Genomic DNA, 25,726 nt, shown 5'->3' with positions numbered 1-25,726 from the left:
TGACATTACTACAGTAATCAGTGCTATAAATATGCACTGTTACTGTAATAATGACACTGGAAGGCAAGGGGTTAACACTGTTGGTGATCAAGGGGGTTAAATGTGTGCCTCATGCTTACTGACGTGTGAGCTATGCTGAATCCTGTGATCTGTCACTGCCTGTCACAGAGGAGACAAAGCGGGCAGATTTCCTCACTCTTTCCCCGACGATCGGGGAAGAGCGGCGGTGATCACCGCCTCTCCTCCCCTGGCCCGACTCCCGGTGTGTCTGAATACAGCGGGAGCGAGCCTCCGGCGGCACTGAGAGAGGGAGGAGTCCAGTGACGTTGGTCTATGTCACTGGACCCAGTCGAGCCGCTCTGCTCCGGTAACAGCAACGTGAGCGGTCGGCTAGAGGTTAATAAAAATATATATATATATATATATATATATATATATATATATATATATATATATATATATATATATATATATATATATATATATATATATATATATATATATATATCCAAGCCCCTTTTTCCTAATCTATATACAGCTGTCGCATGACACAGCTCTTTCCCAGCCTGTCTGCAGGGAAACCCAAGAAGGAGCAGCTTCTAGCCCTCTTCTGCTGGTCACATGTCCAAAATAAAAAAAAACAGCCTTTGGGATGTGGAGTAAATATAAATATCAATAAACTGTTTTTAAATCGTCATACAAATATATATTTGAAATCAAATCTATTATTTTTTGGCAATGACATGGTGTGGCTGAATTTCTGCCATCACAGGCTGTCACACCGCTTCAGCCTGGGTCTAAAAAAAAAAAAAAAAAAGAAAAAAAAAAAAAAAAAAAGGTGAAGCCTCCATCAATCTACATGAAAGATCCCACCTTTTTGGGTTTAGTTGGTTAGTGGGCATGATAGAGGGAGGGAAGGAGAAGGCTGTGATTTACCACTGTGTTTACACCCACATGTGACTTACATGGGCTGCTCAGATGTGATAGGGAGGAAATGCTCAGCATAGAAAAATCACTAAAAAGTGAGCATGTGTAGAGCTCCCAACACTGCTCTGCAAAATCTCTAACTGAATTAGGGACTTGGTCAGAAGGGGGGGGGGGGGGGGGGGGGGGGAGACAGAGCAGCAGGATCAACCAGTTTTTTTGCAGAATAGAGAAAACACTCATATTGACTTAAGAGCTGCAAGATAAAAAAAAAAAAAAAAAAAAAAAAAATCGTTAAAAGAACTTCTTTTGGGCAACAGATGTCCCGCAATTCTGTTGCGTGATTTTACCGCAATTCGTCAGGCGACAATCGCAGCAAAATCGCGGCGCGTTTGGGGTGCCATTGCAAGTCATGGGAATCGCACAAGCATCCCGCGATTTGCAATGGTTCGGGATCCGAAACGCCTATGTGTGTATGGGGCCTTAGATCAGAGATAAACTTGGCCTGTAAATTAGGTCAGTTTAGCCATTTAAAGACAAAGCCTATTTCTGACATTTGTTGCTTACAAGTTAAAAATCTGTATTTTTTGCTAGACAATTACTTAGAACCACCAAGCATATACAGTTGTGCCCATAAGTTTACACCCATGGATTTGACTGGAGCTGCAGCGACCTAGTCAACATATTTGAGGCCTGTAAAAAAGAGGGACGTTTTTTTACCAGCATCCCTTGGACTTGTAGGATCTGCGCATCAATGGTGAAAATATATTTTTTCTTCCATAAGTTTACATACCCTGGCAGAATTGATGATTTCTTAGCCATTTTTCAGAGAATATCAATGATAACACAAAAAACGGAATTTTTGTAAAATCTTACCTGTAAAATTCCTTTCTCTGAGTCCTCCGACAGTCGCCGCCTCTTCATATTCGTCACATATGGGGTATTAGACTTTGCTCCGAAGGAGTAGCTAGGCAACAGAATATGTTAACAATAAAGCTTTAACATATCCCACCCTCAAGGGGTGGTCCCCTCAGTCAATACCCTCCTACTTCCTGCAACCATATCTCAGTTTTAGTGGAATAGCAGTAGAGTATACATTCAAACCCCAAAAGAGGGGCGGGGGCGGCGACTGTCGGAGGACTCAGAGAAAGGAATTTTACAGGTAAGATTTTACAAAAATTCCGTTTTCTCTTACGTCCTCCGACAGTCGCCGCCTCTTCATATTCGTCACATATGGGGACGTCCCAAAGCAGTGCAAACATGAGGGGTGGGAAACGCATCCGCGCCGAAAGGCAACGCAGTCTCCACATCAAAGAAAGGAACCTTACCAAAGGAAGGAAACCAGCTGGGCAACAGCAAAAATAAGTGCTCAACAGGAGCAACAACCCAGGAAAAGACAAAAAAACCAGGGAATACAAAGATATCCCAACAGCCAGGAGTCCCCAACAAGGGACCCTATGGAACAGCCGCACTAAGAACCTTGCGGCCAAAGGAAGCATCCGCCGATGCCTGAACATCTACTTTGTAGAATTTTGTGAAAGTGTGCACGGCCGACCAAGTCGCCGCCTTACACACCTGGGCTACAGAAGCCCCATGACGGCAGGCCCAAGACGTACTCAGTGATCTAGTAGAGTGCGCCTTCACAGGCACAGGGGGAACCTTCCCCTGCAAAGCATAGGCCTGTTCAATGGTCTGCCTGATCCATTTGGCGATGGTAGAGGCCGAAGCCGCCATGCCCTTCCGAGGACCCTCTGGAAGAACAAACAAGGAGTCCGTCTTACGAAAAGACTCAGTCGATTTAAGGTAAACCCTAATCGCCCGAACAACATCCAGAGAGTGCAATCTCACCTCCTTCGGATGTTTAGGCTTCGTGCATAACGAAGGCAAAACAATATCCTCGTTAAGATGGAATTCCGAAACTCGTTTCGGCAGAAAAGAAGGATTAGGTCGCAAGACCACCTTATCCAAATGAACAACCAGGTACGGAGACTTGCAGGACAAAGCCGCCAGTTCCGACACTCTGCGAGCCGAAGTGATCGCCACCAAAAAGGCGACCTTTTTGGACAACAGAGACAACGAGATCTCCCTGATCTGTTCAAAAGGAGCACGTTGTAACACAGAAAGAACTAGATTCAAGTCCCAGGGGGGCAAAGGATCCCTTCTAGGAGGAACCAGATGCCGCACACCCTGAATAAAAGTGCCAACCAAGGAGTTGGAAGCCACGGGACGTTGAAACAGAACGGCCAGCGCAGACACCTGACCCTTTATCGTGGCCAGCGCCAAACGCTGATCGACACCCGTCTGAAGGAAAGACAGCACACGGGAAACCGAGTACGTGCGGGGTGAAAACCCCCTGGACTCACACCAGGCAAAATAGGCCTTCCAAGTACGGTAATAAACCTTTCCCGAGGAAGACTTCCTCGCGTTGATCAAGGTATGAACGACCTCTGGAGAGAGACCCTTCTCCTTCAGGACCTCGGTCTCAACAGCCAGGCCGTCAAAGCCAGCGACTGTAAAGCAGGATGGTAAATCGGGCCTTGAGACAGTAGATCGTCTCGAAGAGGCAGACGCCAGGGGGCGTCGACCGCCAGATTCACGAGGTCTGCGTACCAGGACCGGCGAGGCCAGTCCGGTGCCACAAGAATCACCGTGCTGCGTTCCGAGTGTAACCTGCGAAGGAACCTGGACAGCAACTGAATCGGTGGAAAAGCGTACATCAGCCTGTACTGATGCCACGGGGCCACTAACGCGTCCGACGCGTCTGCCCGAGGGTCGCGCGTCCTTGCCACGAACCTCTTCACCTTGTAGTTGAGGCGAGACGCGAACAGGTCCACATCTGGAAGACCCCACTTCGCGCACAACATCTGGAAGACAGCCGGGTGGAGAGACCATTCCCCCTGATCCAGGGTCTGGCGACTCAGATAGTCCGCCTGCCAGTTCTCCACTCCCGGAATGTGAACCGCCGTTAATCGCCGGGACATGAGTCTCGGCCCAAGACAGAATGTCGGCCACTTCTCGAGCCGCTCGGGCACTCCTGGTGCCCCCTTGGTGGTTGATGTAGGCCACCGCCGTGGCATTGTCCGTCTGCACCCGAACCGGGCAGCCCTGCAGCCGGTCCGTCCAGCGATGAAGACAGAGCCTTATCGCACGTAATTCCAGAATGTTGATCGGGAGGGAAGACTCCCCCTCCGACCAGGTCCCCTGGGCCGACAGAACGCCCAGAACACCACCCCAGCCCGACAGGCTGGCATCCGTAGTGATTATCGTCCACGAGATCGGACGAAACGACCTGCCCCCGGACACCAACGGGGACTGGAGCCACCACAGAAGGTTTTCCCTGGTGCGATGACTCAACGAGATCTGAAGATCCAGAGATTGAGGTCGCCCGTCCCACTTGGACAGGATCTCCGCCTGGAGACCCCGCGTGTGAAACTGAGCGAAAGGAATCGCCTCGAAGGCCGAGACCATCAATCCCAGACATCTCATACACGCCCGCAGAGACGAGTGTGGAACGTCCCTGAGGGACCTGACTTCCTCCTGAAGAGTCCTGAGTTTGTCTTCCGGCAGGAAGACCTTCGCCTGCACCGAGTCCAGTATCATTCCCAGATAGGGAAGACGGACTCAGTGTCGACTTTGGAACATTTATCGTCCAACCGAACTCCTGCAGAGTTTGCATTGTGACAGACCGGTCCTTCTCCAGACCCTGACTGGTCGCAGACCGAATCAGAATGTCGTCCAGATACCCCAGGACAGAAATGCCCTGGGCCCTCAATAATGCCAGAACCGGTGCAAGCACCTTGGTGAAGACCCGCGGAGCCGAGGCGAGCCCAAAGGGCAACGCCACGAACTGGTAGTGATCCTCCGCAATGGCAAATCGAAGGTATCTCTGATGACCCTCGAATATGGGGATGTGAAGGTACGCATCCTTCAAATCGATGGAGGCCATGAATTCCCCCGGAACCAGGGCAGCCACCACCGAGCGCAGGGACTCCATGCGGAACTTGCGAACCCGCACAGAGCGGTTCAGAGCTTTCAAGTCCAGAATCGGACGAACCTTGCCCTCCTTCCTGGGCACGGTGAACAGATTGGAATAAAACCCCCGAAATCTGTCCCGATGAGGTACCGGAACCACCACACCCTGAGCCCTCAGGTCCCGCACCGCCAGGTGCAGATCCCGCAGGCGCTCTGGAGACAGTTGTAGATTTGAGGGAAAAAATCTGCTCTCCGGCCGAGAGAGAAACTCGATCTTGTAACCAGATCGAACGATTTCCAGAACCCATCTGTCCCGCACACGGGCCAACCAGGGCTGAAGAAAATCGAGCAAGCGTCCCCCCACCCCAAAACTGGGTGAGGGCGCCCCTTCAGGCCGAACTGTTATGGGCCGCAGGTCCGGATTGGCCGGACTTCTGTTTCCCAGACCAGGGCTTCTTCTGAGAGCCTTGGCCTTTGAACGGTTTGCCCTTGTAGTGCGGCCGAAAGGCACGAAAGGACCCTTGAGGGGGCCGAAAATTTGCATGCTTCTTCCCAGAAGCCCCCTTAGCCTTGGGGAAATGGGGCAAGAGAGTGCTCTTACCCCCGGTGATCCCCTTAATCAACACATCCAGGGACTCCCCAAAAAGGCGAGACCCATCATAAGGTAGATTGGCTAAGGTTTTACGTGAAGATTGGTCCACCGACCAACATTTCAACCAAACCAGGCGGCGAGACAACACCGCCACGCTGTGCACACGTGCAGCCAACGGAATCAGGTCCAGGTCCGCATCACACAGATACATGACACCCTGGTGGATCTGATCCACCATATCCAGGGTCGCCGCCGAGGCCGAATCGGCCACTAGGACGCGCCTAAGCATCTGCGTCCAACTTGCGATCGCCTGGGCCGCCATGAGAGAAGCAAACAGAGCCTTAAGCATAGAACCCGTGACAGAATAAGTATGACGGGCAAGAGACTCCAGTCTCCTATCCGTGGCATCACGGAAAACAGGGGAACCCTCTGCAGGAATCGCAGTGGCTTTTTCAAAACCGCAATTGCATGATCCACTGGCGGAGGCACACACCACCGTTCATCAGTGGCAGGTGAGAAAGGATAACGCAGCTTGAATTTACTTGGTACCGCAAAAGGTTTGCGCAGATCGCGCCATTGATCCTTAACAGCGCGCTGAAAATCAGCATTGCAGGGAAAAACCTGCGGCGTCCTGCGTTTTCTCTGCGTCCCATAAGCCGCCAAGGCAGCGGGGGGACACACTTCGTCCTGCAAACGCAGCGTTTGCTTAATGGAAGCAATCAACTCATCCATGATTGCAAGCTCTTCAGGCGAGCCAGGGGGAGAATTATCGACCCCCTCAACTTCAGCCTCCACCGCAGACCCCACTAGATCAAGAGAGGAGCGGGACCCCGATAAGGGGGTCCCTGCCAGAACAGCCCCATCACCTTCACCCTCAGAATCAGAGGACAGAGCAACTCTGGGCCGTTTAGTAGATTGAGCAGCCACCAGCATTTGCACCTGGGCAGCAAGGCCAGCCACAATAGTGGCTAAATCCCCCCCTGGGGGGGAAACAGCGGTCCCCTGGCTTTCCACCAATACTGTGGGAAACTTGCCCTCCTGAGAATCCATTGCCCCTGTATGCCAGACAACCAAGGGTTAACTGCCCCCTTTCAGCAAGCGCGGCAAGCGCAGCCCACCGCACCACACTCAGGCACAATGAGACCCCCACAGGGAATATACAGACTGAATACAGGCAATGGCAAACAGGAATAGAAGGATAAAACCTGAGGAGACCCCGCTGCTGCTGCTGCCTCGATCGGTGTTCCAGGAAAGAGGAAGTGATGCTGCCAGGGCGCTCTATGTAAGCCTATGGAGGCTACAAGAAAATGGCCGCCGTGCATGTAAACCATGCGGCCGGAGCGGGCGCCAGTAAAATGGCGTCGTTTGGCGCCGAAATCGCCGCTCCATAGTGCATAAAAACACACACAATTTTATCCCATTATATGGATACATGTTAGATCGCCGCAGCGATCGCTGTATATGCCCCAACATGCCATAAAAACATGCCCCACAGCACACAGCTTCCCACACTGCCCAGCCTGACACACACAGTGTCACACAGCTCCCCCCCCCCCCCTTGCAGCCCACAGCATGCAGCCGAGAGATAGGGAGACAAGCAGTGTGAATAAAGGCAGGTTACACAGTCCCAGACTGAGACCCCCCCCAGACAGACAGGTCCCCACATAGATACACTTACCTCACATGGCGTGGGGAACCCGCACAGGCGAACAAGCCGCTGCACATGAGGCAGGGAGAGTCGCAATTCAAGACGCACACAATGGCGGTTAAGAAACCGCACAGCGTCCGGTGAGGTAGCCACCTCACCAATCATCCCTGCACCGAACAGGGATGGGTCGTTCACCGTGCCAGGAGCGTTACCTGGCTGAACGCTCGATGGCAGACTGGGAAGCCACTGACCCACAACCTGCGACCAGGGGGATCAGCCCGAGACCCAGTCCGCATGATCCTCTTCGTCCGAAGAACTAACTAGTGCTGACAAAAATAACAGCTAAGTAAAGGTAGAGAGAAAACTCAAACAAAATATTAAAAAGAAGAAAGAGTCTGGGACAGAAAGTCCCAGCACAGAGAGAGCCAGCCACTCCTGACAAGCTAGACATTAAAACTGAGATATGGTTGCAGGAAGTAGGAGGGTATTGACTGAGGGGACCACCCCTTGAGGGTGGGATATGTTAAAGCTTTATTGTTAACATATTCTGTTGCCTAGCTACTCCTTCGGAGCAAAGTCTAATACCCCATATGTGACGAATATGAAGAGGCGGCGACTGTCGGAGGACGTAAGAGAAAAACGTTTTTCACTCATGGTTAGTGTTTGGCTGAGGCCATTTCTTATCAATCAACTGTGTTTACGCTTTAAATCATGACAACAGAAACTACCCAAATGACTCTGTTCAAAAGTTTACATACCCCAGTCATTAATACCGTGTATTGCCGCCTTTAACATCAATGACAGCTTGAAGTGTTTTGTGGTATTTGTGGATGAGGCTCTTTATCTTCTCAGATGGTAAAGCTGCCCATTCTTCCTGGCAAAAATCCTCCATTTCCTGTAAATTCTTGGGCTGTCCTGCATGAACGGCCCATTTGAGATCTCCCCAGAGTGGCTCAATGATATTGAGGTCAGGAGACTGAGATGGCCCCTCCAGAACCTTCACTTTATTCTGCTGTAACCAATGACAGGTCAACTTGGCCTTGTGTTTAGGATCATTGTCATGCTGGAATGTCCAAGTATGTGCCATGTGCAGCTTCCAGGCTGATGAATGCAAATTTTCCTCCAGTATACTGCATTCATCTTGCCATCAATTCTGACCAAATTTCCTGTGCCTTTGTAGCTCACACATCCCCAAAACATCAGCAATCCACCTCCATGTTTCACAGTAGGAATGGTGAACCTTTCATCATAGGCCTTGTTGACTCCTCTCCAAATGTAGCGTTTATGGTTGTGGACAAAAAGCGCAATTTTGGTCTCATCACTCCCAATGACTTTGTGCCAGAAGGTTTGAGGCTTGTCTCTCTGCTGTTTGGCGTATTGTAAGCGGGATACTTTGTGGCATTTGTGTAGTAATGGCTTTCTTCTGGCAACTCAACCATGCAGCCCATCTTTCTTCAAGTGCCTCCTTATTGTGCATCTTGAATCAGCCACACCACATGTTTTCAGAGAGTCCTGTATTTCACCTGAATGTATTTGTGGGTTTTTCTTTGCATCCCAAACAATTTTCCTGGCAGTTGTGGCTGAAAGTTTAGTTGGTCTACCTGACCGTGGTTTGGTTTCACCAGAACCCCTCATTTTCCACTTCTTGATTAGAGTTTGAGCACTGCTGATTGGCATTCTCAATTCCTTGGATATCTTTTTATAACCCTTTCCTGTTTCATACAGTTCAACTACCTTTTCCTGCAGATCCTTTGACAATTCTTTTGCTTTCCCCATGACTCAGAATCCAGAAACGTCAGTGCAGCACTGGATGAAAGCTGCAAGGATCTGTCAGGAGTCCAGAAACTCATTGACCTTTTATACACACACATTAATTACAAGCAAACAGATCACAGGTGAGGATGGTTACCTTTAATAGCCATTCAAACCCCTTTGTGTCAACTTGTATGCATGTTATCAGGCCAAAATCACCAGGGCATGTAAACTTTTGATCAGGGTCATTTGGGTAGTTTCTGTTGTCAATATGATTTAGAAAGAGTAAACACCGTTGATTAATTATAAATGGCTTCAACCAAACACTAACTGTAAGGGATCAACTGGCATCCGCGACTTGGTACCTCCGTTGACGGATGCTCCTAATGCTTCCTGAGGGCTCCAAGCACTCCAGACACCATAACCACCGCAGACCCCACGAACTATCGCAGCTTGGTTGGGGTCTTGCCGTCTCCTACCCACCCTGGACCTCCGACAAGGCTCCAGGTTCCGGTGGGTGAACCTCTCTTTCCCCAGAGAGTGAAGCAGGAACAAACTCTTACAAGAGCTTAGTGATTATTCAAGGGAGTATGAAGAGCATAGCAATCCCTTGTAGCAGATTCCCCCAATAAGAGACAAGACTCTAGATTGAGAGTGAAGAGGAACTCTAGGTTTAATGGTACAGCTGCCCTTTTATACAGTTTTCTACCACAAGGTCCACACTGCCATATGCGATACGCAGGGGGTGTCAATTAAAAGTTAACGACACCCCCAGTTGCGATCGCATATCGCAGTGCGATCTGCAAGTTCGCACAGAATTGGATCCCACTAGTGTGAACCACTATGCGATCCGATTCTGCTGCGGCAAAAAAAAAAAGCCTCATGTGCGAGTTTATTGCGGATGCGGTGCAAATTCAGCCATACAAAGTGTATGGCTGAAATTCGAACCGCACATGAGATCGCTTGTAATTTAGGAGCAGTGCGCTCCGATATTACATGCGATCTCCGCAATAGCACTAATGTGAACCGGCCCTAAATTTAGACCAATTTTTTGTATGATGTGAAAGAATCGTGAGCGAATTGTGATCTTTATTTAAAAACAAAAAAATTGTGATTCTCATTTTATCCAGAAACGTGCAGCTTTATGACTGAGTGAATATGAACAGCATGTAATACACCATTTATTGATTTTTTTTTTTTTTTTTTTTTTTATGATGTGGGTTTAGGGACACTTTAATAAGGTGGAACTATTGGCAAAATGAAAAAAAAAAAAAATACTACTGTACATGATGCAGTCTATCAATCACATTAGCAGAGCAGGTTTTGACCTTCTACGTCCCCAGAAACGTTTTAGTTACATCCATGAGGCCCAGCAGCAAAGGGATAGGGGCAAACCGCCAACTTTTGATGAGAATAATCTGCACACAAAATATTAATGCTATGCTGCAATAACAATAAAATGTGTAGGTACCCACCCATGACCTTTCCCACTGTCTGGCAGTAGTAAAGCCCCATGGCCTTTTGGACCTGGAGCCTTCAGCTTCTGTAATCCACCACCAAAGCATTGACTTCTAGACTTCTATGCTGCATCCTAGTTCTATGCTGCATCCTAGTTCCAGCTATTGAACTTTGCAGTAAAGCTGCAAATAATGTTGCTGCCGAGTTCAGCAAGCATACATACAAATGGTTTCCATCTGAAGCTTTCATCGCTGGTAGTTTGTGTTGTAGAATTGTCCCCTTAAAGCAGAGTTCCGGGCACAGATCTCATTTTTTGATGAACATACCCCCGGGACAGTCAGGGCTAACACATTCCACAATGGCTAGCCTCTGATCTGTCCCGGTTCGCACTTACCTGCAAGAAGAAATACTTACTTTGAAAATTTCTTCCACAGCGTTTCTATCTCTCTTGTGGGCAGCTGAAGCCGGCGCGGTCCTCTTCTGTGTCTTCTTCCGCGTCTCTTCTCCCAGAATGCGCCGCACCGGCCCCTCTCGTCACTTCCGGTGCGGCGCTGCATTCCTAAACAGCTTCTGGGCATGCAGCTTGTGGGCAGCGTCGCCCGGAAGTGACGTGCGGGGCCGGTGCCGTCGCATTGATTCCTGGGAGCGATGACGTTCAGCTCCCAGGAATCATCGCGAGGCAGGAAGTGACGGGGTGAGCCTCGGCGCTGGAGGAGGAAGTACCCTGAGGTGAGTATTTACGATCTTCGATTACAAGGTGAGTGTGAACCGGAACTTTTAAGGCCCGTACACACGTACCGATTGTCGGCTGTAAATATTCGGCCGACGACCGATCGGCCGATTGTAGGCTTGTTAGTATGATGCTTCCGACAGCCGACAGCGCACTTTCGGCCGAAAAGAATCTGATGTGCATGCTTTAAAATTTTTGTAGGCCAACACCAGAACGGCCGATTGTTCGCCAGTCAGTACAGAATTCGGCCGACAATCAGCAGATTTGCAAGACTGGGCATGCTCAGAAAAGACAAAACACACGGAAAGTTAACCCTCACATGACATCACTTCTGCAGTCGGCTGCTGTTGGCCGACAAAATTCGTGTGCAGTCTTTTGCAGTTTTCAACAGACACGACAGCCCTGGACAAAAGACGGCCGATCGCTTGGCCGACGATCGGTACGTGTGTACGGGGCTTTAGTCAATGGATCTTTTGCACATAGAAGGGTAAAGAATAACCACTTACAGACCAGACCTTTTCTGGCACTTTGTTGACATGTTACAATCAGTATTTTTTGCTAAAATTGCAAAACCCCCAAACATTTTATATATTAAAGCAGAGGCCCTAGAGAAAAAAAATTGGTGGGTTTTGCAATTTTGTTTTGCATATGGTTTTTCAAACGCAATTTAAAAAAAAAAAAAAAATGTATATATACTTTAAATTTTAATTTTAATAAAAAAGTAAAAATTGAAAATAAATTATTATTATTTTTTACATGTGGTCACCAGTCAGGATCCCTAATCACATTCAAACTAGTCACATGGGACACTGCACTGCTCTGGCGACCGTAAAATAAAAAAAAATAAAATAAAAAAAAAAAAGTAAAAATAACACATTTAATGTCTCTTACTAAATATCTTAGGGTGTCTACTTTCCAAAAATGGGTAACTTAGGGGGTATTTTTTACTGTCCTTGCATTTTAGGGCCTCAAGAAATGAGACAGGCCGTCAGTACATCAGGATTGACCCATTTTTAAATACGTAGACTGGGGGTAGGCAACCTCGGCACTCCAGCTGTGGTGAAACTACAAATCCCATCATGCCTCTGCCTCTAGGAGTCATGCCTGTGACTTGTCAGTGTCTTGCAAGATCTCATCGGGCTTGTAGTTTCACCACAGTTGGAGTGCCCCTGATGTAGACCATAGCTTGTAGACTAACTATCACACCATAAATGCATACCGATTTGTGTCATTTTTACCAAAGAAATGTAACAGAATACATTTTTGCCTAAATTTATTAAGAAATATTTGTTTGCAAGAGAAACTAAAGAAAATGTGGGAGGGTTTTTTCAAACTTTTCGGTAATTTTTTGTTTATCTGGCAAAAAATATGTAGGCCCCTTTTACACGGGCTTTCTGATCCACCTGTCAGTTTTTCAGGGGGACCTGATCGGATGCCCCATGCAGCATCGGATGTCAGTGGAGACATATCCGCTGACACCCGCTGCTATCCGATCCTGTCCGTGAAATCCAGATGGATGGAAACCCTATTTTACATCTGTCTGGAGGATCAGATAGGATTAGATGAAAATGGACAGGCGGTCTGTTCTCATCCAGTCTGTTCTCATCCGATCTCCCCATAGAGGACAGCAGGGATCTGACAGCTCTGTCTCTGCCCACAGAGCAGAGACGGAGCTGTCATCCGCCTGCTCAGCTGGTCAAACCTAAACACTTCAATTTGTATGCAATCCGGCAGGCCCTTGCACTACATAGAAAAGGTAAGTCTGCAGACAAAAGTCTGCAGATAATCTGCACGTGTGTACGGGGCATTAGTCCCCGTTCACACTAAGGCGACCTTAGGTCACAGGCCGCCTTCCATAGGGAAGCTGTGGACCAATTCAAATAGGAGCGACACAAGTCGCTCCGACTTAGAAAAAGTGTCCGGAGCTTCTTTGGGGCGACCCGGAGGCGACCGCCGCAACCTCGGAGGTCGCCCCCCCAAGTCGGATCGCGGCATTGTGAACGGGGCCTTACACATACTATTCTTTGTTTACAATTTACTCCTCAAGCAAAGGAGAAAAAGATACAATGGATCTTTCTCTCTATTTAGAGCAGAACACACACACAGGGGTGAGTTATACCATGACTAATCACTGTAATAGACAATTAGAGGCTATCACAGCAATCAGGTACCAAGTCTCCTGGAGTTCTACTTTGACATATGGTTACCACTTCTGTCTACCAAGCAGGTTTCCCCAGAAATGGCAATGGTTCCTATTGCTAGAGGGGTCAAAGAGGTCAACATACTAAGAAAGACGTTTGCAGGCCAGCACTTTACAGCACTGTCTAAAATACTTTGCATATACAAAAAAACGAACCGTATTAGGTTCATGTTTTCTATTAAAGGTTTAGACCACCTTCCATGCATGAACAACTGTGGCATTTAACAAGGACAAATGAAGTGAATTTCCATACAGACGCTACGTTATTATGGTAGGAGTTCTCAGTTTACATTGCTAGCAGCTGCTGAACACTGGAAAGTACACATTGGTTGTACAGAGGAAAACAAGCAGCCCTTTGTTAGAAATGTAAGAAAGCCTTACAGAGGAAGAGGGTCTCTACACTGGCAAAGGTCAATTCTCACAACCAGAGAAGGAGTTCTAGCTCACAGAGGTAGCACTGCCACAACACAAGAATTAACATTCACTACAAGGGGATCTGTAGTCTCAGTTACTTGACTTAGTGTTTCAATGTATTTTCTGGAAGATCCAAATAAAACTATCCATAGTCAAAGAGGGTGGTCAGAAAATCCAACAAATCTTTTTTATTCTTTCCATAAAACATGCATGACCGTTCCAACAGATACCCCAAATCTGTCTCTCGGGAAGGAGGAGGAGTTGAAATTGTTCAAACTGGATTTTCCAGATGAGCGTTAGCGTTTCCATACGATCGGGCTGGTGCCAGAGGTGTCTGCTCCGCACATAAACAGGTACGTTCCACCAAAAACAATCGTGCTGGAATATGTAAAGCTCTTTATGGTGTAAAGAAGCGGCATTATTAGCGCCCAGGAGTCACAGGTGGTGCATACAGCCTACTGCCAGCAGCCCATCCAAATCAACAGTAGGCTGAAATATGCAGCGGGTAAATGCACAACCAAGAGGTACTCGCATACGCAGACGTAGGTCCCGAATGCAGACTTTGCATGAGCCCTTCGGAAGAACAATATTTCAGCAGTTTATGGACTAAGCAAGCCTTTCTTAACCTTTTTATCCAAGAGGAACTCCCAAATTAAGTTTTCCAATCTCAGAGAAGCCCCTGCTAAGTCCATTTCATAGGGGGGTCAAAGGGGAAAAAGCCCCTTACATTGGTGGTCAGGAGGAAGAATGCAATCCGTACAGCGTTGGTCAAAATGTCAACTTTAAATGATAAATTCAAAATAAATAAATGCACATTTTTTTTTGCAGATAAAAAAAAAAAAAAAGAAAAAATATTAGGAGCCTGTAAACTAGCAGATCGTGGATGCAATCTTAGGCTCCTGCAGACTGTCTGTGTAGCTGCTTACCCGTACCTCATAGGGGCAGGCAGTTACTGAATGCCATGAAGAATCAATTAACTACCAGAGTGCTCACCAGCGCCCTGTTTGTTCACTAAGAACTACAAGCAGTCAACCACAAAGATTGTTGGTACTTGTAGTTCATTCATTCAGCCCACACAGCCACATTCTTTTCAAATTGTGACAGCGGGTGGGAGGAGAAGATGCCTGGCCCGCTGTCACAATTAGAAGGGGGATCAGGGATAGGCTGCAGCAGCGGGAACGTGTTACATGTTCCACCCTAAAAACAGGTGGAACATGTAACATGTTCCCACAGGTGAACTTTTTTTTAACTGTAAAAACCACCTAAAAGATGGATTGTGTCCTGCTGCTTTTTCTGCCTAGTGTCATCAGCCTTGGAACTAAGCAGGCACCATCAAATAGGAGGTCAATTGGCTATAGCTCAAAGAACCCCTAGCAACCTTTGGAGGAATCCACAGAACCCTGGTTGGGAAAGCCTGGTCTAAGCCATGATAGTTGCTTCTTTAAAAAATATATTAAATCATTAAAAAATTAAGTTATGTTCTGAAGTCTATTGTTTAATTTTCCCCTTCTTTAGGCTTGTGATGGCCAAAGTCAGGCAAATCATGCTCTCCGAAATTGAAAATAATGACAAATCTGCCACTCTCTTGCTAAACTCTCTGCATATCAGAACTCACTGTCATCTTCTCCCAGACCCGATTACCAAATGCATACCGCACATGTGGTAAAACATTTGTTCCCTTTTCTCCTTAGGAGAGAAAAAAATTCTAATAGATTACAAATATACAGAAAATGACGTTTTAAGGCTACTGAGGTCCTCTTTCTCAGGCAAAAGTGGTTGTCACTGGGTTCAAGGAAGAGGTCCTCAGCATCCTCGAAATGTCACTTTCTGAAGATGACGAATAAGTGTCCAGTCTGTATTTGTGAAGATGATGTGCTGGTGATATTGCATTCTTTGGGCTTCTACTATGACAGCACCATCTGCCTTGTTACCACTGCACCGATGTAAGATTGAGTCTTGTAAGTAGTGTGCTGGTACTTATGTTTTATGTAATAGCATATGAACGCCCACTTTGACTAAAGCCTGAATCTGCAGCACAGTAGTGACAAAATCTCAATCCAGATTTCCTGAGACTAGTAGTCAGAGGCAACAGTGCCTTAGGTCTCACACTGCAGATATACATCTATAGGCACAGTGCCTAGGTACATTTACATACCAGGAAGTGTACTGTTATTTTTCAGGACACAGTTAAGGCACAATTAACATCTCTAAATGTTGCCTATAACAGAACACATTTTTAACTTTTTGGACTATTATAGACCTCCTTCGGCAATCTAAAAAGCTCCCATTTTATCCATTTTATTTATTTACCTTTATTCTTTCCACTGCACCCCACCCCCTGCCTTCATTCTTACCTAGGTGACAAGAACGTGGACCCTGTTGCTGGCACCTCCTGGGATATTCCAGGAGGCTTCAGCTTCCAAAGAGCATCTGGAGAAGGGTGGATCCAATGCTGGAGGACAATTGACTTTGTGATGTGTCATTAAGGGGCTGGCTGCCTAAACCACCAAGGGACAACAAGCTCCTGATGACATCAACGAGAAAGATGGCACCATGGGACCTGATGTGTAGCCTCAGAACAGTGGACCACACCAGATCAACGACGGATTCGCTAGTGTTAGTATGTTTATTGTTGAAACCAACAAAAAGGAAATTAGAAAAGGAAAAAAAAAAAAGCACGGGACATGAAGTTCCTCTTTTAAAGTGTATCTCTGGTGTAAACAATGCAGAGTGACTACATAAAAGTCACATAAGCAATCCCTTATACCGCATTATTGTGTATTTCCTGTATTTTCAGATTTGTTTTTACTGTTGAAATTAAAAATTCTGTGAAATCAGCTGCCTAGATCAGTTACTTTTTTTCCCTCATTATAGATCCCAATATATGCATTTTATCAACAGAACCATAGAACCTTATAGAAATAACCCCTCACCTACAGGCTCAGCACCTTTTAGCAATTCTAGAGAGGAGGATGTCACTTTTTCAAGTGGTAGTAAACTCCTTACAATTTTTTTTTTTTTTTTTTTTATAAGCCGTTTGCAGGTTTGTGTCATAATGGAACGCATAATAGCACATTATAACTCTTACCTTTCAAACTAAGGCATCCAGTCTTAAGCTGTTACTGCTCCCTGCTCTTCCAATTTCTCCTGGTTTTCCTTACGGGGTCATGCTCTCTGGCGTTTCTATGGCCGGGCTAAGATGACATCACTCCCCCCCTCATACCCAAAGGAATCACCATTGCAGGACGGTGCTCTCTGCAAAGAATGCCCTGAATGTAGAGTGAACTGCTCATGGGTGATGTTTTCAGCTGAAACCGATGCAAGTATCTACTGAACGGTTGTAAGTTTAAAGCGACAGTAAGTCGAATATAGTATTTTTTTTTTTCTAAATACCAAAACATGTCATACTTGTTGGTTTTGCACAGAGCAGCCCGGATCCTCTTCTTCTTGGGTCTACCGCTGACGCTCTTGGCTCCTCCCTCGTTCTGGTGCCCCCACAGCAAGCACGCTATCCACCCCTACATAGTGGAGGCTGAAAAAAGACAATAGTCCATCCACCTCAGACTGTGTGTCCATTCACACATGGAGCTGCCGCTCAGTTCTGCCCCCCTCCCATCTCCTGATTGATTCACTGGCTGCCAATGGCTCCCTCTGCTGCCAAAAGCCAATCAGAAGTGTGAGTCCCCAGAGAGGCAAGGCTCTTGTAGACATCGCTGGATCAAGATTGTCAAAAACCTTGTGCCTTTATACCACTTTAAGGCAGTTGTATACCGCTGGACATTTTTTTTTTCCCCCCTTGCAAGAAAAAGTCATAATGTTCTAGCAGGCATCGCATGCTAGCACACTATGTGAAACTTACCTAAAACTAAGCTGTTCCAGCACTGCAATGCCAGCGCTGCAGGGACTACCATCTTCACCCGTCTTGCTTCCGAGTTTGCAGACTCTGGCTCTGCGACTGTCCGGAGCCACGCGGGAGACGGCGTCCCTGGCAGAGGGCTCTGAAGGAATGGTACAGGTGACCATTTCTTCAGAGCGCATGTGCCAGTGAGGTCACTGTCTTCATGTAATGTAAATATCTCCCATACGGTGCACGTTTAGGAGATATTATTTACACTCCCTTTAGGTAAGCCTTATTATTAGCTTACCTATAGGTAAAAGGCAATTATGGAAGTTTACTTCCTCTTTAAGCGCATATTCACCCTCTACCTTCGTTTTTTTATTTAACCCCTACTTACCTTGTGGCGAGTTCTACACATTTTGGATACCCACCTGCCCAGCAGATCCAGCAGAGATTCTCTTCTCTTCTGGCAGCCATCTGTCCTGCACCGCCATGTTTCCCATGATGTCATTGTTAGGCTGCTGGCTATTCTGGATTTGGCTTGCATGCATCCCGATAACATGCCGCTAGGCCCACCCCCCTCCTCTTTTAGTGAATGAAAGGCTTTGCATCCTGGCATATGCGACATGAATATCCCGGGACGCAAAGGGAGGACAGTGCATGGCATTCACCTACGCGAATGACATGCAAGGGGTAGCGAGGACAGACATTTTATAGCGAAAGAAAAAGTAAATAAAAAGAAAAAAAAAAGGAAAAAAAAAAAAAGCCCTATTTGTGCCAGACCAGAGGAGGGATCATGAAATGGAGGGTGAAGATTGGCTTTAGGAGATATTCAAGGTACCCACAGGTAAGACCTATTATAAGCTTACCTGTAGGGACAGGTTTTTACTACCGCTTTAATTTGGGTCTCAATCTGCAACGGACTCTTTTAGAAATGAGTAGGTGTAAAAGCCTTGGGGAATGTGGCTTCTTCAGAACTACATTGAAGGTGTCTGAATGAGGAAGCCTGTCATTGTCCTTCATGTAAAGCACATTCAAACAACCTTAGGCATGAGTCCAGGAGAGCTGTAAAAGCACACTGTATACAACTGCAGAGAATTGAATATAATAATGTGCTTACTATGTGATGGACAGCTAAAGGGTTCTGAATGTTTGTGTAGTAAAGTCAGACCACCAGACAAAGCAAAGCAGCCACGTATTTTCAGAAGACTAGCAATGGAAACTCCTATGTTTCTCTTAGGACATGTACTTTAAAGTGAAACCCCAGGAACAAAAGATCTATGTTTTTCCACGTGCTGGGTCCAATTTTGTTATCTCCAATTCTCGGTAAACTACATCTGGAGGTCTGCTGGGGAGGATAAAAATCTTAGTTGTATACCAACACACACCACTGTAGGATATAATGTTCTGGCTCAGCTGCTGCGAGTTCCGCCACTCATGCAGTGACATAAATGGAGGAGGGGGGGCCACTCACTCTTCTACTCCTCCATTCACTCTTCTACTCCTCCATTCATAATGTCTTTAATGCTAGTTTCACACCTATGTGTGTGGCTATGGGTGCAGGAATTGCAACGATTCCCGTAACCACCCGCAGTATAAACACGCGAGGTTGCACATTTAAAAAAAATATATATCACAGTGCCTGTGTGGGTGCAAGGACCAAAACGAAAACGCATGGTCGAAATGGCCATGCGATTCCCTGCCTGCCGTGTTTTGAAAAAGGTGAATTTTTAAAGAGCAACTATAATCTCTGTCCCGCAGTGGCTCCTGCTCTGACCCACTGTTGACTAGGGATGTAACGATCCGACTTTTTTGGACCCGATACCGATAGTGAAACTGATCCGGAGCTACACACAAAGCAATCGGCTGCAGTAAAGAGCAAAGCCGCTGCTTCATGTGTGTTGCTCCTCCATTCACAGGCGGAGTGCATCTGATATCACTCCGCCTGTGAACCAGGACTATACAGGAAGTAGCTGCTCCCATCCCATACGACTACTACTGCACCTAGTAAGGAATGGCTGAGCCGTTACTTAGCAAAAACCAGATCGGCCAGTGGATCGGTCAATGTTACCGATCCCCCGATCCATCTAAAATGGCCATATCGGTGCCGATATCCGATCCGAATATCGGATCGGTGCATCCCTACTGTTGACTCACGACAGTCCCATTCACTTTAATGGGACGGCTGGTAAAGTGGAAGTGACACAAGGTGAGGGACGTGGCAGCAGCAGGTGAGTGGATGCCCGCTAACAGGCACTGCCATGATGAATCTGAAATGACAGCTACTCTTTAAATGTAAGGACTCATTCTTGCTTGCCGTTAGTGTGAAACTGTGAATGCATCAATGCAGTGCAGGTTATCTTAGCTTGCATTCATTGAATGAGTTTGCCACAAATGTAAATATTGCAGAATATACAGCCTCGTGCTACATAACTAAGCTCCATTTCATTCTGAATAAACCAAAATTATTAATGTTTCTTAAATAGATTTTTACTCCAAAAGCATTTTATTGAATTAAATTTGATAAAAATCCAAAAAAGTTGGAATTATAAAAAAATCTTTTTTTTTTTTTTTACCCTGGCAACGAATTAGCTTCAAGGTTTTATTGCCAAAGCTTCACTGAATAAGCTGAAGTTAGAAGCCGATTGGCTGCCATGCAAGCTGCATCAGATTATGTATGCACCACTTTTATTAAATCTCCCCCAAAGTGTCTGTTCTCTGGCACAATCCAGCGCTCGTTTCCTAATCCACCTCACAATCGGATGCACTGACTGTTCTAACCAATCAGAATGCTGTCCTCACCATGTAAAAGAAGAACATAAAGAGTTACTAGCAGAAAACTGGTAGCATACAAATGTATTAATCCTACTTCTAAGAGGCTCATGAATTAGCCAAGGTTACTACAAGAATGCAACCCCATTGCCAGGCTATATCTGAAACACAACAATACGTGGTTAAGAGGTTGGCTCCTACTATGGAAGTAGGTTTAGAAATTATAACGGCTGCCACATGAAATCTGACCCATTGAGTAGGAATAGTATTTCATATTTCAACAGTTGTGTACTGAACCTCTGATGGAAAAAGGCCTCTATGTATCTGTTCGGAGATGTCAGCAGAGAATAATAGCGGATGTGCCAACGATACTATACTTATCCCAAACAACCAGTACAGCTAGTTCAAAAACTTGGCAGTCATCAGACGAAATGCACAGCCGCACATTAGTCACATGCACAAATTGCTCCAAAACAATGACGAGTACCAGGACAGCAAACGGGAAGCCTAATCATGGGCTGAAAAGTCCAAAGTTACAACAAAATACCATGCCAATGTAAGGCTGTCAGATCTGTAATTACCTTGTCAGAGCACAAGCTGCATCGTAGTGGAGAGGGTGGCTGTATGAAATCCCCAGGGAGGAGCAGGACTTTGTCCTTTATTCTAAGAATTCCCCACTCGCTGGCTGCCAACGTTTGATTGTTTTTCAGGGACACTTTGTTCCTGGGTCAGTTGTCACATGATGCCTAGGACTGCCTGGCACACAGACAGCTGGCATAGGAGACCTGTGCCTCCACTGTTGCTGTAGGACTACAAGTCCCACAACATCCTGCCACCTGGAGGCAGCTTAGAGTACCTTTGTACCATTTTATACCCTTTAAACTTGGAGTGTAAGTTTGCCTGCCAATGCCTGTAATCATGGGTATTCCTGTATATCATTATGTTGGTAGTCAAATAAGGAACCGCAAACACAAAAATCACATAGTTTAAAGACAAATACTGTGCAGTCATAATTACCATACTCATTATATAGTGAATATGATGATATATCACCGACAAATGTCACAGGACTGTACAATTACTTAATGTGTATCTAAAGTCAGAATTGTTTTTCCCATTTGAGAACAGCGTGGAGAGGGGTAAATCCCTCTTCCGTTACATAAAAGTGGTTGTAAATCCCAGACATGAAATATGAACAAAGCATATCCCTCTATAGTGTGTACTTGTCTTAACCACTTCCCGCCCGCCCTATAGGTGATTGACGGTAGGAAAGTGGTTGCATTATTCTGACCGGACGTCATATGACGGCAGCAGGATAATGCGCTGTGCACGCCCCCGGGGGGCGCGCAGAGCGGCAATCGGTGATGCGGCGTGTCACACTGACACACCGCATCTCCGATCTCAGTAAAGAGCCTACTGACATAGGCTCTTTACCAGTGTCCAATCACGGCTGGTCACATAGTACACAGGAAGAGCCGTTGATCGGCTTTCCTCAGCACGTGCCTGATAGGCACGAGTAAAGGAAAGCCCATCTGCGGCTCTCCTGACGGGGGGGGGGGGGGATCTGCACTGGTAATCAGGTCATTGATTACCAGTGCAGACCCTCGGGGGGGGTGCCATTAGAACCACCAGGGATGCCCACCCATGACCCCAGGGATGCCCACTATGGCCACCAGGTATGGCAATCAGGGCTAAGGGAGCCCACCAGTGCCCCCCCATCAGTGCTGCCCGCCAGTGCCCTCCCCATCAGTGCCATCTATCAGTGCTGCCCACCAGTGCCCATTATTGACCACCAGTGCCACCTATCAGTGACCAATAGTGCCCGTCAGTGCCCATCAATGCCACCCATCAGTGCCGCCTATCCGTGCCCACCAATGCTGCATATCAGTGCCACCCCATCAGTGCCCGACAGTGCAGCCTCATCAGTGCAGGAAAAAACGTATTTATTTACAAAATTGTATAACAAACCAAAACAATTATTTTTTTTTTTAACTTTTCGGTCTTTTTTTTATTTGTTTAGCAAAAAAGAAAACTTGCGGTGATCAAATACCACCAAAAGAAAGCTCTATTTGTGGGGGAAAAAATTACATACATTTGGATTAGGTACAGTGTTGCATGACCGCGCAATTGTCATTCAAAATGCAACAGCTGAAAATTGGCCTGGGCAGGAAGGGGGTGAAAGTGCCCTGTATTGAAGTGGTTAATTACCAGCACTAAGCCCTCGTTCACATTGAACGCGTCTTTGAAATAGTTAAACTTCACCTGAAATCGCATAATTTCAAAGCTGCATTTCAGTGCGACTTCAGGTGGAAACTGAAAGACATTTGTGTGGCTTCAGGCACAGAGGTCTATTGAAGTCGCACCCAAAATCGCCAAAAGTAGTGCAGAACTACTTTTGCAAATCGGTGCGGCGCTGCACCAATAGGAACGATGCCATTGCCAGAAATAGGATACGACTTGTCATGCAATTTGACCTGTGAACGAGGGCTAAAGGCCCGTACACACGTGCCGATTGTCGGCCGAAAAGATTCGGCCGACGACTGATCGGCCGATTTTCGGCTTGTTAGTATGATGCTTCCGACAGCCGACAGCGCACTTTCGGCCAAACAGAATCTGTCGTGCAAGCATTAACATTTTTGTATGCCGACACCAGAAAGGCCGATTGTTCGCCAGTCAGTACAGAATTCGGCCGACAGACAGCAGATTTGCAAGACTGGGCATGCTCAGAAAAGAAAAAACACAGGGAAAGTTAACCATCACATGACATCACTTCTGCAGTCGGCGGACAAAATTCGTGTGCAGTCTTTTGCACTTTTCAGCGGACACGACAGCCCGGGACAAAAGACGGCCGATCGGTCGGCCGACGATCGGTACATGTGTACAGGGCTTTAGTGTCACCTTTGTCTGCTGCTTCGTTCCTCTGTTATCAGCATGAATCACTTCTGACAAGTTTTCCTGACCCCAAGAGAAAACAGGCTGATTGACAGCCTCAGCTCTGTTTCTGTGTACACAGGGGGTGTGTCCCTTCCTTCCAATCAGCTGGCAGAGCTCTCCTCACTGAGCCTTGCAGAGTGTAATTTCAGCTCCCTGCCCCCTTTTTTCTCAACTCTCAGCCAAACTTTATAATTCTGCACTTTGAAGATGTAGAAGACTGCAGATAAACAGGTACAACTTATGCAGGAGGATTTTTTTTAATCTCTGTATATCACCTGAGGCCAGTCACTTCACTGGGTATATGTAAGGGTTTACAACCACTTTAAGGGGTCATTCAGACAGGTGATGCCACTAAAGGTCACATCTGGATGAAGCAGAACTCTGCTATAGCTGCATACAAACTGAATGATTAGCTGTGACCCGTCTTTATGGGGACAGAAACGCTGGACCTGGATGCAAACTATCCCTTAATTGCATGCAACTACTGGATGAGCAGCCACATGTGAACAGCGGGAGTGCAGGCCATTGATCTAAACAGGGTACAAATCGGACCTCAGCTGTGCTCACATAAAGTGTGCATGGGGCGAGCTTCCAGTGACAATGCAGGACATTTCCTCTCACTTCCTGTTGTCTATACATTGCAGAAGTGAAGGGAAGTGTCCTCAAAGGGACGCAGATGGCAGCAAAGGGTATTAACTCCTCCCTACTCTATGCAAACTAAAAGTGAAAGTTTTGTAGATACACTTTAATGTTTCTGAATGACTGAGACATGAGTAGGACAAATTCTCCAAAAGAAATCTTTCAAGCTGAAAATAATAATAAGCTGGTAACGGTTTCTGTTGTATGTAGGCAAAGACAAGTACCGGCATTTATTTACCAACATGATGCCCAGAAATAGAACCTATAACACCCACAGATCACCAACTGAGACCCATAACACTAATACATCAGCTACTACCATCAGATGCGGCAACCCCTAGCAACCCACACAGATCAGCTATGAGGACCCGAGGCACCCACACAGATCAGCTATGGGGACCCGAGGCACCCACACAGATCAGCTATGGGGACCCGAGGCACCCACACAGATCAGCTATGGGGACCCGAGGCACCCACACAGATCAGCTATGGGGACCCGAGGCACCCACACAGATCAGCTATGTGGACGCGAGGCACCCACACAGATCAGCTATGTGGACGCGAGGCACCCACACAGATCAGCTATGTGGACCCGAGGCACCCACACAGATCAGCTATGTGGACCCGAGGCACCCACACAGATCAGCTATGTGGACCCGAGGCACCCACAAAGATCAGCTATGGGGCCCATGGCACCCACACAGATCAGCTATGGGGACCCGAGGCACCCACACAGATCAGCTATGTGGACCCATGGCACCCACACAGATCAGCTATGTGGACCCATGGCACCCACACAGATCAGCTATGTGGACCCATGGCACCCACACAGATCAGCTATGTGGACCCATGGCACCCACACAGATCAGCTATGTGGACCCATGGCACCCACACAGATCAGCTATGGGGTCCCATGGCACCCACACATCAGCTATGGGGTCCCATGGCACCCACAGATCACCTATGTGGACCCATGGCACACACACAGAACAGCTATGTGGACCCATGGCACACACACATCAGCTATGGGAACCCATGGCACCCACAGATGAAGCGGTCTTATCACATTAGTGCCTGTAAACAATGTATGGAGATAAGACAGAAGCTGAAAATGACGCTATAAATAAGCGCTGTCGCCACCCCCAGGAACTCATACTCTCTACAATCCAGTACATGGGCAGAGGAGCCCCAGACATGGAGCACACACAGTCCGGAGGGAGCCGGTGACCTCTCACCTTCTATCCAGTAGACGATGATGTAGATGAAGGTGAATGTACCAGGCGGCCTGTGAATGAATGGAAGGTGCTGCAGGCGCTCTCCCCCTTCCTCTTCCACCTCCAGCACCTCACTGCCAGCAGCCAACTCGCCACTGGAAGAGCCGAGGAGCCGTGTTCCAGGGCTACAGGAGGCGGGCCCGACTGCCGGTTGGCGTCACCGTCCCCGCCCACTAGTGCTGACTACACAGCCCCGCCCCCTCTCTCCTTCACCCGCAACGCTGCAGAGCGGAGTGGGAGGGAAGGTGTCGGATGACGTCACTCAGCAGGTGTCACAGACAGTTCACCATTCTGAGGGTCACCAGTGTGTAATTGAAGTCACACGGCATTGTCTGTATGATTAATTAGAAGGAGAGCTTTATTTGTACCTTCTAGCGGAGACTACAAATGTCCAGGAGCCCTACCTTCTGCCTATGGGGTTCACTAGTACTACATGAGACAAGTTTGTGTAAATACTAGAGCAGCTTTCAGACCTTTCTTCACCTGTGTACACCTTGGCAGCATAGGTCCATACTGGTACCATCCAAAATCATGTTAGCAGGTGCAGTTAGCTTGCTTGCCACTAGATGGCTCTGTACT

General features: G+C 47.2%; 1 protein-coding gene across 2 annotated transcripts in view; it reads right to left on the bottom strand.

Moving 5' to 3' along the window:
- Positions 1-25,208, bottom strand: part of LPIN2 (lipin 2) — a 222,958-nt gene extending 197,750 nt beyond the window's left edge. The window contains exon 1 of one of the 2 annotated variants that reach the window (XM_082258203.1): positions 25,109-25,208. The gene's annotated coding sequence lies outside the window, so the exon portion shown is untranslated. Of the gene's footprint in view, positions 1-20,881; positions 20,986-25,108 lie in introns of those variants that run through there. The other variant, XM_082258202.1, reaches the window with a different exon arrangement.
- Between the last annotated feature and the right edge of the window lie 518 nt (positions 25,209-25,726).

This window comes from Pelophylax lessonae (genome assembly GCF_965119305.1).
Source record: "Pelophylax lessonae genome assembly, chromosome: 5".
Classification (NCBI taxonomy): domain Eukaryota; kingdom Metazoa; phylum Chordata; class Amphibia; order Anura; family Ranidae; genus Pelophylax; species Pelophylax lessonae.
The sequence above is the reverse complement of the archived record's forward strand: the minus strand, read 5'-3'. Positions and strand labels throughout refer to the sequence as shown.